At 33.7% G+C, this 13,471-nt stretch overlaps 1 protein-coding gene across 4 annotated transcripts in view; it reads right to left on the bottom strand.

Moving 5' to 3' along the window:
• LOC120419695 (chondroitin sulfate proteoglycan 4) overlaps window positions 1-13,216 on the bottom strand; it is a 29,374-nt gene extending 16,158 nt beyond the window's left edge. The window contains exon 1 of one of the 4 annotated variants that reach the window (XM_039582486.2): window positions 12,922-13,216. The gene's annotated coding sequence lies outside the window, so the exon portion shown is untranslated. Of the gene's footprint in view, window positions 1-1,806; window positions 1,912-1,983; window positions 2,113-12,921 lie in introns of those variants that run through there. The other 3 variants (XM_039582499.2, XM_039582515.2, XM_039582505.2) reach the window with 3 other exon arrangements.
• Window positions 13,217-13,471: the final 255 nt, after the last annotated feature.

Raw genomic sequence — 13,471 nt, 5'->3', positions numbered from 1 at the left:
TACACAATAGTAATTTGTTCTGTGCTATTATTATTTTGTTTTCCTCATCAACATTAAAATATTATTCTAAAGAAAGATTTAAGAGGCTTTGTAAATGCGGACTCGATTCTTCACGAGTCATGTGAAAAAAATACTTTTACTTACTGTAAGAAGAATTTCGAATCAAATTTTCGCTACTCACTGCGTTAGTCTTGTTTGAGAAACTTTATATAATGTTTTAGCAGCGTGTTTTGTTGTTGAACTTTATTTTTTCCATCAACCGTGAGGGTTTCCAAACGCAAAATATAAAAGGGGAGGGCTGTAAATTAAAGTTAAGAGCATCAGCCAGCCAGCCGGCAGCAGCAGCTCCTACACTATATTTAGCGACAACAAGAAGCCGTGTCGTTAAAGTCGTGAAGATCGTTGCACTCTCGTTTTGGGTGAATTTTCTCCGGCGGTGTTGTTTTCCGAGCAGAAATGTCAACAGTGGGACACACACTCTGGCTGGTAGGATTTCGAATCCATTAGACACCGGTTTTCAACAATGGCTGCGTTTCCCTTGAGTATGACACTTTTTTCAACTTGTTTTTAAAAGTTTGCTGTCAGAGATGATCGATTAAAAATCATACTGAGGAATGATTTATGCTGAGCATTTTTATGTCAAACATTTCAAAAACTTCATTCGTAGCTTACGAACACAGGCAATAAATTGGAAATGTTCGCGAACAATTTCGGAAACCGTCAATCTTCGCCCCATCATTCTCATGTCACGGCCTGGCTGACGGGTTGTCTGGATGACTAGTGGTGGCCATCTTGGCTGGTTGGTCATGCTGGATGATCAGCGAAGAAAAGTGCCGCTATGTGACTAATTGATTTTAGTAGCGCAGTGTGGTGTACGATTGGTGATTTACCAAGTACATTTCTAGATTATTTTGAAGGGCCTATAAGCTATTGTGTTTCATATGTTTATAGGACCTTTTTTTAAAAAAAAAAATACTCTAGATTTGTGTTTGATTAAATTTATCATATGAAATTTTAAAGGTTTCCAAAGCACCAGAAGAAATATTGCAAATCATGCTAGGTAAATTAGGAAAGCAAATAATTTCCTTGTTCCCCTACTGAATGCAAAGAGACTATTTGATAAATGACAGAGTCAAACAAACAATGAGTTTATTTTGCTTAATCATTCAACCGTTAAATTCAAAATTCTTGGGAAATATGAACAGGAGGTAAACTTTTTTCAAGTTTCTGCTTTAATTTAGTTGCTTCTATGAACAAAGAAACAATAATAAGAAAACGCAATTTTCATCAATTTCAAACTGTAAAGTTTAATTATCTTGCTTAAAATAGATTATTGGTGTTTCACAATCTCAAACTACTGTAAACCTTATGTTATTATCTCTTTTCCTTTTCTTGGCATTATTGTGAACAGTTATTTCAGCAAAAAGTTTACTTCTTTTGTTTTATTTGTTCAATAGTTTTTTCGTATTATAATAGACCATAATTTGCATATCCAAATAACACAAAACGTTTCAAAAAGCACTTCATTTATTCGCAATAATTATTCCATCATCGATTGTAGCGCAAGTAGCACCATTTTCCGCAGATTTTCCTTCACCAGTCACCCAAATTGAATATAACACGCATCCATCTTCCTGCTCCACATATATTTTATGAATCATCCGTTCGCCGCCACCACACGACATCAGCAGCACTTGGCTCGTGAGCTGTGATGTCGTTTTGTTGCCTTGAGGATCTATTTTTGTGGAACACTTTTTCACTGTTATTTTCCTGTCTTCCGGGAAATTCAGCCTGCTTATTCGTCACCTTTTTCTTTGATTCCAATCACTTGAGCGATTCAATCGCCCAAATTCCCGTTTATCACAATCAAAATTTGCCTTTTTCTTCCATCACTACAGAAATCTCCCCCAAAAATCACTCTTATTCAGCGGCCAACCGAGGGGGACAAAAATAAATATCCACTAAAAACGCGTGCTTACTCACTCGCGGTTCTCAGGGTTCTGAAAGCACGGGGCGATTTTCTTCATTTTCTCCCTGCGCGCAGCAACGAAAGACTTACGACGACAACGGCGACGTCTCTGCTGCTGTTTTCCACTTAACGTTAAGTACACTACTGCGATCGACGCCGATGCCGTCTGGCTGAACTGGCTCTGTTAGTTTTTTCCGTTCGAAGGGTGTGGAGTGAAATGGGCATTTGAAGTTTTTTATGTATACTTGAAAATTCAAATCAATAATTTTCTTTGTTTTCAATCAAATATATTTTCCAAACCAGACAAAAAACAATTGTTTTAAGGCTTGATTTAAAAAAAATAAAATTGCTTTTATTAAAAGAGCAGAAAATTTCACAACAGTTTAATTTTTAACAGCATTGAAAATCGATCAAATAAATACATTCCAATATGTCGTCAGAAGAAAAATTAGGTATACAGTCATGCCTCGGTTTTGCACGCCTCGGTTTTGCACTGCCCCGGTTTTGCACCGTTCAGCTGCCTCGGTTAAGCACGGCCCAGTGCTTAACTGAAGCACAGAGCTTATGGGATTTTGGCTATATGGGAGACATTGGCTTTAATCGTACGAAAAATCATGCAAACATCAAAAAATTAAAGTGTTTTGGAATCGTGATGATGTCAGTTATCCATTAAAATTATTTTTTCATGAAAATTTTCACAAAAATACGTATTACGGCGTGTTTTCTAGAACAACCTTATCAGGAAAAAATAGTCATCGCTACTTTCTAATGTGTCTTATAGGAAATTTTCTCAGCTTTCCAATGCTTCTAAGAGCGAAATGTTTCATCGGGAAATTTCTGAGATATCTCTATTTTAAGGTTTTTGGTTTTAAATTTCTTTATTATTTATTGGAAACTTTATACTAACAGTTCAGAAAACTTATCAAATGATGGGTTTCATGAGTCATTTACTCATCAAAATGTTTGCACATTTTGATGAGTAAGACAAGAAATAACTTTGTAGAAGGTTGCAAACCGCTAAACATTTTGAAAATTATGTGTTGTCTAAGTTTTTGAATATATGGGATTTATTCAGAAATTAAAATCATAAAATAGTGTAAAAATATATTTTTTTTTGCAAGAATTATTTGATAATGACATATTTTTTGTGTACAAATATCACGTGTCTACTCTGATTTAGCTTGTTCAACCGAAACTTTGGCAGGTTTGTGATTGTTAATTGAATTTTAATGAATAAAGGAGAATGGGCAAATTTGGTCCAAGGATGTACACGAACGGGACCAACTTTTTTCGAAAGATCTCGCCGAGACATGAAAAAAAGTCTTCTGGACCAACTCTCTACACCCCGGGGTTCAAAAGTTACATGCTGTTGAAGTTTGAGCATTTTGGGTTAAAATGTACAAAAAATCGTATTTTTGCTATTTCTAAAATTATTTATAAAATCTCTCTTTCATTATGGATTTCGATTTTCTTGACTTCATTCGACGCGTATCAGCAAAAACTATGAGTTCTGATATGTCTTAGTATGATTGAAACATGATTTCTCTTGTTTTTATCCGTTTGAACCGTTTGTGCAAGAGGCATCCCATAGAAACAAGTCGAAACTTCAAGGTTTTGAAACCGGATCCGACCCAGACTGCTTCAGTGAGTATGGAAGGCTTCAGTGCAATGTTGTAACAACTTATTGGGATGGTCTGAGTCATCCGAGAACTCCTTGGAGTTAAGACCGGTGAGTCTACCGCCGTAACAAGCAAGATGTCGGCGGTTTTTGACCACGGATCATACCCGCATGGCTTCAGTGAGTATGGTAGACTACTTTGCTAATGTGTTAGGATGTCCTGGGTCATCCAAGGACTCCCTGGAGTTATGATCTGTAGGTCTACGGATGTTACAAGGACTCCCTGGAATGGTCCAGAACATCCCAACATAACAGCAATACAGTCTGCCATACTCACTAAATCTTTGCGGTTATGATGCGCGGTTAAAAATCATCGACCTTTTTCTTGTTACAGTGACCCAAATATCTAAACTCCAGGGAGTTCTAGGATGACCAAAGACATCCCAACACATTAACAAAGCAGTCTACCATACTGTCTGAAGCTATGCGTGTATGTTCCAGGGTCAAAAACCGTCGACCTCTTGCTTGTTACGGCTGTAGCTCCACAGATCATAACTCTAGGGAGTCCTTGGATGACCCAAGACATCCTAACACATTAGTAAAGTAGTCTACCACACTCACCGAAGCTATGCGGGTATGTTCCGTTGTCAAAACCGGTCAACATTTGGATTGTTACGGTAGTAGACCCACAGATCTTAACTCCAGGGAGTCCTAGGAGAACTCAGGACACTCCAACACATCAGCATAGTAGTCTACCATACTCACTGAAGCCATGCGGGTATGATCCGTGGTCAAAAACCGCCGACATCTTGCTTGTTACGGCGGTAGACTCACCGGTCTTAACTCCAAGGATAAAAACAAGAGAATTCATGTTTCAATCATACTAAGACATATCAGAACTCATAGTTTTTGCTGATACGCGTCGAATGAAGTCAAGAAAATCGAAATCCATAATGAAAGAGAGATTTTATAAATGATTTTAGAAATAGCAAAAATACGATTTTTTTGTACATTTTAACCCAAAATGCTTAAACTTCAACAGCATGTAACTTTTGAACCCCGGGGTGTAGAGAGTTGGTCCAGAAGACATTTTTTCATGTCTCGGCGAGATCTTTCGAAAAAAGTTGGTCCCGTTCGTGTACATTCTTGGACCAGCTCCCATACAAATTTGCCCATTCTCCTTTGATATTTTCCTAAGCAAACATTAACCAGGAACATAAATACAAATATGATTTGAAATCTAAAAAGGTACTACATATAACTATAGCAAGCTTCAAAAGTCATATTTTCTTGAGTATAAAATAAAGATACAATTTTATAAAATGTGTTCTGTTGAAAATGCACTTGAAAGTAGCAATAAAACTCGAGTCTTCCAATTCAAAATGCTGAAAACACCGTCACAAACTTTTTTTTTTTGTTTGAACAAAAATTAAATAATATTTTAACAATAAAAAACCAAACAGAAATTTTCTTTCCAAACTATTTGAACAAAAATCAAGACATATATATTTTTTAAGATGAGATTGAAGATGAGAGTCTTATAAACTTCTAAAATACATATTGCTAATACCTTGATCATTTAATACAAAAAAACTAAAACAATCATTTCATACTAATGAAAAGTATTTCTCCTAAAGCTAGCAACAGTAATTTGCAGTTTAATTTCGAGTTTTAAACATGTTTTGTACCCATGCAATTAGTTAGGGTTTGATTAAGGAAATATGATATTTATTCATAAAAATCTTGTAATACCCTATCAATCTCAAACCTGTAGAAATTTCGGTTGTATCAGTTAATTCCAAGCTGAATCAGAGCAGACCGGTGTTATTTGTACATAAAAATTATGTAATAATCTATTTGTTCTTGTAAAAATAATATTTCAATGCGGTTTTTTTATTTTAATATTTGAATAAATCCCACATTTTCAAAAAATCGGTTAAAACTTAATTTTCAAAATGTTTAGCGGTTTGCAACCTTCTACAAAGTTGTTTCTTGTCTTATTTTGCACATTTTGATGATTAAAAGACACATGGAACACATCATATGACAAGTTTCCTGGACTGTTATTTAAAAGTTTCCAATAAATAATAAAGAAATTTAAAACCAAAAACCTTAAAATAGAGATATCTCAGAAATTTCCCGATGAAACATTTCGCTCTTAGAAGCATTGGAAAGCTGAGAAAATTTCCTATAAGACACATTTGAAAGTAGCGATGACTATTTTTTCTTCTTAAGGTTGCCCAGAAAACACGCCGTGGTATACTACGTTTTTTTCGAAAAAATACTCAAAATTTCAATTTTTACAATATAAGTATCAAACGATCGGGATTTTTTCATACATTTCAAATGTAATAACAACATTTTTAGAAAATACTAAAAATTTTCACAAAACTACGTATTTTCGAAAAAAAAATACTCAAAATTTCTGTTTTTACAATGTGGGTATCAAACGATCGAGTTTTTTTCATACATTTCGAATGCAATAACAATATTTTTTGAAAATACTCAAAATTTTCACAAAACTACGTATTTTCGAAAAAAATACTCAAAATTTCCGTTTTTACAACGTGGGTATCAATCGATCGGGATTTTTTTCATACATTTCGAATGTAATAACAATACTTTTTGAAAATACTCAAAATTTTCACAAAACTACGTATTTTCGAAAAAATACTCAAAATTTCCGTTTGTACAATGTGGGTATCAAACGATCGGGATTTTTTCATACATTTCGAATGTAATAACATTATTTTTTGAAAATTCTAAAAATTTTCACAAAACTACGTATTTTTGAAAAACTTCTCAAAATTTCAGTTTTTACAATATGGGTATCAAACGATCGGGATTTTTTCATACATTTTAAATGTAATAACAATATTTTTTGAAAATACTCAAAATTTTCACAAAACTACGTATTTTTGTAATTTTTTTCGAAATTTTCCTTTTCTACAATATTGGTATTAAATAATCAAATCATTTTTTTTTTTCAAAAATACGTAGTATTGTAAAAATTTTGAGTATTTTCATTTTTTAAATAACTTTCGAAATGTATGAAAAAATCTCGATCGTTTGATACCCACATTTTAAAAACGGAAATTTGGGTATTTTTTTCAAAAATACGTAGTTTTGTGAAAATTTGAGTATTTTCTAAAAATATTGTTATTACATTCAAAATGTATGGGAAAATACCGAACGTTTGATTACCACTTTCTAAAAACGGAAATTTTGAGTATTTTTTCGAAAATACGTAGTTTTGTAAAAAATATGATTGTTTTCAAAAAATATTGTTATTACATTCGAAATGAATGAAAAAATCCCGATCGTTTGATACCCACATTGTAAAAACGGAAATTTTGAGTATCTTTTTTTCGAAAATGCGTAGTTTTGTGAAAATTTGGAGTATTTTCAAAAAATATTGTTATTACATTTGAAATGTATGAAAAAATCCCGATTATTTGATACCCATATTTTAAAAATTGAAATTTTGAAAAGTTTAACAAAAATACGTAGTTTTGTGAAAATTTTGAGTATTTTCATAATATATTGCTATTACATTCGAAATGTATGAAAAAATCCCGATCGTTTGACACCCATATTGTAAAAACGGAAATTTTGAGAATTTTTTTTTCAAAAATAATTTAAAGTATTTTCAAATTTAAAGTATTTTCAAAAAATGTTGTTATTAAATCCAAAATGTATGAAAAAAACCTGATCATTTGATACCCATTTTGCAATAACAACATAGTTTTGGTTTCTTCAGAGAAAAAAAAAATGCATTTTCAAAATACAGGAAAAATACGTATTTTTGTAAAAAATTTCATGAAATAATAATTTTAATGGATAGCTGACATCTTCCCAATTCCAAAACACTATAATTTTTTTATGTTTGCATGATTTTTCGTACGATTAAAGCCAATGTCTCCCATATAGCCAAAATCCCATAAGCTCTGTGCCTCGGTTATGCACGCCTCGGTTTTGCATCCCCCATATGCGGTGCTAAACCGAGGCATGACTGTATTAAGGCTTATGCGAAAAATAATTTTTCAAAAATATTTTAAAATTCATGAGGCTTTATCTCAGCACCAAAATATCCAAACAACAAAGTTAAAAATAGAAAATTTTCAACTTTAAAACTTTTATATTTCAATAAAATTTTCAATTGCATTTTGCATTAAAAATTAACTTTAGAATGTTGTATGATATTCATATATATAAAATAATCCTGATTATTGAAAAAAAAAAATCACAGCCCCGGAACCAGATTTTGATTTAAATTGAGTGAAATATGCTCATTTTGGGAATCCAACTTTTTGTATGAACAAAGGTAAGAAATAATTTGGTATTTTTTCACCGAAAATTTCGCCAAAAGTAGATTTACAAAATGGAAAAAATTGACAAAATATTCAGGTATTGATAAATTTCATTATCATTAAATTGTTTACGAGAATTTTATTTTTTTCCCGTGTTCTGGAGGTTATTTTGGGCAACTTTTTTGTACAAAATAATTTACTTCTCTTTTTTAGTATTTCAATTTGCATTTATCAAGTTTAATTTATGTTTGTTTCTGATAGTATTTGGCTTATTCTACCACCTCCTATCATTACCCTTTGCCTTACTAGTTTTTCAAGTTTTTACACTCATTTTTTTAAATTTTATGCTTGTTTTTCACATTTTCTACTACACAGTAAAGAATGATGGTAATATTCATCAGGAAATGATGACAGATTTTGTGGCAAAAAAAAGATTAATTTTACTCCAGAAAATGATGAATTTTCATCAGTTTTTGATGAATATTCAACAGGTTAACATTTTTACACATTTTTTTTGTAATATTACTCAAAAAAAAGGAGGTAATATTCCACCTACCAAATTTTCAACATTCCAAAATTCAACTTTTTTTCTTTGTATATAATGGACACAACTATTAATTGAATTGTAAAAAAATGAGTCGAGGCATCCCAAGTAACATTTTAGGTTTTAAGTAGGCCATAAAAGCCTGTTTAGGTCGTAAAAGGATTTTTCAGAACCATGATAAAACTTGCAAATGTTACTAGGGTGGTCTACCACAAAACAAGAATAACTGCATACTTATTTATGTTTAAAATATTGGAAAAGTAAGTGAAAAACATGGCCAAAGATTACCCCAGAAAAATTCACAATTTAAAAAACAACTTCTAACTTTGAAACTTACTAAAATTTAAAAAGTTCTTCTTTCCAATGCTTTTTGAAGATTAAAAATTGGTTGAAAAAAATATTTTTGGAAAATTTTCGGTCCAAACCCGAGGTTACCTTGCAGAGGGTTAATAAACTCTATGTAAATTAATTTTTTATAAGTTTTTGCACAATTTGTTTACTTTGAAAGTGAGCAGGATACACTCATTGTTTGCCTACGCATATTGGTCTCTTCACATTGTTTTGCTTGAGTTATTTAACAAATAATTAATGCTTTAATGTCATTATTTATGTGAGTTTTTTTTTATTATTCCATATAGAGCATTTATTTATCTTTGAAATTGCCTTGCATTATTTCAAACAAATTTTTAAATGATATATTTTCTCTTTTAAGGTTTTTTGCATTGTTTTTGCCTTCCTCACCTTTTTGAGGGAAGGCTATAAAATCACTCGAAAAATGAACTTTTTATTTAGACCTCCTAGACCTACCTTCATTTGTACGTATCGACTCAGAATCACCAGCTGAGCAAATGTCTGTGTGTTTGGCTGTATGTAGACATGTGTACCGAATCAATGTCACTGGAATATCTCATCACTGGTTGAACCGATTTTGACCGTATTGGCCTCATTCGATTCGTCTTGGGGTCCCATAAGTTCCTAATGAAATTCATAAGATTTAGTAAAGCACATCAAAAGTTATGCTTAAAAAACTGCTGCATATAAACTTCACAATTTGCAAAAAAGGGTGGTTTTTGCATGAAAACCTGCCATATTATATGTTTTCAGAAAGGTTCTGAAATTACCTTTCTTGTTGATTAAGAATTTTCCAGATCTGACTTACCTATCTTAAATTACAAGCAGTTTAGAAAATGGTCTGAATTCACATAACCTCAAATGGTCGGGTTTGATCGCCACGGAAAAGCCGTGTAGAGGGATGCCATTTTCCTCAAAGGCGGTGTCTGTATAATCTTGACAAAAAGTCTGTAGGTAGTCTAAGGTGCCGTTACCCAGTCACGAAATATTCTAGCAGAGCTGGTTATGTCAGAATCCTGCTAGAACGGTGGAACATTTCTGCTAGAATGCTGTAAGAATATCCAGCTTTGTAAAAACTCTGCTAGAATCCTGCTAGAACGTCGTGACTGGGTAGGGGAGATCCAAAAACCATGTGGACACTTTAGGGTGTTTGGCATCACTCTATAAATGAGAGGAAGGCACCAACCACCTAAAGGTGGATTAAGTAACGTTTTTTTAAGTGAGAAACGAAAAAGTAACTTTTTGAAAATTTGTGATAGTTACAAGTAAAATCCTAGGTTAAATATATCAAAATGTATGTAATTGTCTGCTCTAAAACTTTGTAGCTTTTTGTTATACCGATAAACATAAACCTGCATAATTACAAAAAAATACTAAATTTTCAAATGTTTTTTTTTTTTGTTCTATCAATAATCTGATTCTAAGTAATGGCAGATTCAACAAGTATGATAATTTTGCCTACTAACAATATGTCCAACGATTATTTATCATTAAGTTATATAATATAGCAAAGACTTTAAAACCATTTTTTAAATTTTCTAGAAGGGAAATAGTTTTTTTTTTCCTTTAGGGGTTTCCATCAAATTGAGTATCAATTTTTTAAATAAAATTAATTTTACGCCAAATTTCAACATTCCGCCATTCTTGGTTAAAATAAAAAAAAAACATATATTATTTCAATTGTTTAAAAGATTTTAAAAACGCAACTCCATCGCGAGTTATCTAAAAATAGACTTTCGATTCGTGATATCCAAAAAAATCAAACCATCCACATTAACGACCCCCGGGTCTTTTGTGGTCTCTATTGCAAGTTTCTACTCGTACCTAGGAGTCCGAAGGTTTGAATGGGGAGAGCACCCAAACCTCTTTCTACTCCAAGGAACCTTCCACCCCAGTGTTTGAACTGACGACCTTCGGATTGCGAGTCCAACCGCCGCCAGCGATTCCAGCAGAGTAGGTTTGGTTTGGTGTGTTGTTTGTACTTATGGCATGGAGACGACTCCTAAACCTGGAATGACTTAACGGCCTAACAACCAAGACCGGGACCGACATTTTACTTCCTCATCCGATGGAAGGTTGGAGCAGAAGGGAATCGAACCCAGAATCATCCGCTTACAAAGCGGACAGCGTAACCATTCGGCCACGCACTGCCGCCTATCAGTTTTATTAAATAAAAACTGTAGTTAAACTCCGATTTAAAGGATCAAACTTTCAACATAATATCACTTTCATAGTCCATTTAACCCTAAACATCCCTCCCCCACAAAAAAAGGTAGACAGCACTAAGCGCGGACACACACAACCGTACGCACGCAAATCTACCACGCGGCTTTTCCACTCCCACCCTTCGCTGGGGTGCGCCCCGCCTAGGTTTTCACAGCGCGCGCGTTCTTGGCGTAAGGACCGCGGCCACCGCACGTCACTTACTCGCGCTGACCGGCTCAGCCGGTGATGTTTATTTTCCTCTTTTCATTCAATCCAATCGTCCGAGAGCGAGCGAAAAAACAACAACAAAGATCCGGTGATGATTGATTTGTGTTGATTTGTGCGTATCCTGAGGCACTTCGGAAGTTTTAATTTATTTTCGGGATGTTATCTAGTGCGTCCATCCCGGGAATTCCCGGGACAAAAATCCCGGGATTTTTCCAAAACCGGGAATTCCCGAATCCCGGGATTTTCTAGAATTTGTCCCGGGAATTCCCGAAATTAAAAAAAAATAATCATATTTTGGTCTGGAAATTCAGATTTGGAAATAGTAAAACAGTTGAATACTTAGTTATCGATAAGAAGCATTAGAATAGATAAACAATTGAATACTTAGTAATCGATAAAATGCATTAAAATTTGTATTTGGCTAACATCAGCATTTATTTGGCTTATTAGGGAAAATTATTATAATTTGATTTAACAGGTCCGCAAAATGCCTAGCGCTTCAATTGTTTTCTCTTTTATTTTTTTAAAGACTGAATATATTTACATAAATTTACGATTTTAAATAAAAAAAAACTCATATTAAATTATTTTTAATCAAACACCGGCATCTGGGGCAAATAAGGACAAATGCAACGATTCAATACAGGTATTTAAGCAAAAAAAAAAATGCAAAATGTTTTTGATAACTTTGGTTAAAACAGGAACAGAAAAAAACTATTATTACACCGACTTACAAATGTACTTGAAGTCAATTTGTAAAATATGTTTTATATGTGAATTCAAAACTTATCTAGAATTTTACATTGACTAGTATTATTTTATTTGGGACCATCCACAAACCACGTGGACACTTTTTTGGAAATCTCAACCCCCCCCCCCCCCTTGTGGACAATTGTCCATACAAAAAACAACTTTTTTGTATGGAGCGTGGACAATCGCCATACCCCCCCCCCCCTAAAGTGTCCACGTGGTTTATGGATGGTCCCTTTGTTGTCATTTTTTGTTTTTTACAAATATAAATGAAAATTTAAAGCTGTTTTACTCATGTCATATAAAAAAAGGGAAAAAAAAGAAAGACTTATCTAATTTGAATCGCAAATAAAAAAAAATGAATCATATTGGAATTTAAAATTGTAGCTGATTTAAAAACCAAAACAACACAAAAAAAAACAAAATTGATTGTTATCAATTTTTAATTTCTTTAAGGCTATTTAAAACATTCGTCTTTGTTTAGATTGAAGTGTAAATTATCACCAATTAATATTATTAAGCTAATTCTATGTTTTTTAGCTTGAAAACATAAAAAATGTAATGAAAACATAGATTTTATTACTGATACAAAAATTTCCCGGGATCCCGGGAATTCCCGGGATTTCAACAATATTTTTCCCGTTTCCCGGGAAATCCAAAACCCGGGAAAATTGGACGCCCTAATGTTATCTGTTGATTTTTATCACTGTCTTTTTCCATTTTCTTCTTTTTATTGTGTACCGTAATCAGTGGTGACTTTGGGTCTGGGAGGTGAGATTGGGTCATACAAATTTCAGCATTTTTGTAAGACCCAATTTCACTCCCCAGCCCAAATGTCACCCCTAATAGCGGTATTTTTTTATGTGATCTTCTCGTATAATTTATTTATGTAGATTTCTTCTCATCATTTTTAAACAAACTTTTTGTGTCTTTTTTAGCAACTCACTTTCAATGCCAGCATATTTTTTCACCGTGCAACCATAATAAAACATATGCTTCAGGGAGCCGCTGCAGTCGTGCGTGAAAATTCCCCCCTCCTCTTCTCTCTTCTTTACCCACCCACAAGTGATGGTGACATCGGCAAGACACTGTCTACTTAAGCTTAAGAACGAGTGAGACAACAACAGCACCCAGACAGGGACGCACTTTAAGAACGGAAGAAGAACAAGATCGGAAAAACGGCGCGGCGCCACGCGTGGATTTTCACGAACTAAAGAAAACGCGTCCGCTCAGCCCGACCGATCGGCTCTGACTGAAGATCTGCTCTGTGAGTGACCCGAAGTAGTCAGGAAAACTGTCTCGAAGCGGTTGAGCATGCGCAAACATATTGATGTTGGCGCTGAGTTACTCCTACGTCGCGCGATGCTGAAGCATTTAATTGATTAGGGAAAAACGCTGCCGAATTTTGTTTTGCTGGTGCAACCATGCTGCCATCTGCGATGATACCTATACTTTCTGTTTATATTGAAAAGTAATTCCTAACTAATATACATAGA

Source organism: Culex pipiens, chromosome 2 (genome assembly GCF_016801865.2).
Source record: "Culex pipiens pallens isolate TS chromosome 2, TS_CPP_V2, whole genome shotgun sequence".
NCBI lineage: Eukaryota > Metazoa > Arthropoda > Insecta > Diptera > Culicidae > Culex > Culex pipiens.
This window is presented reverse-complemented; position numbering and strand designations above follow the sequence as displayed.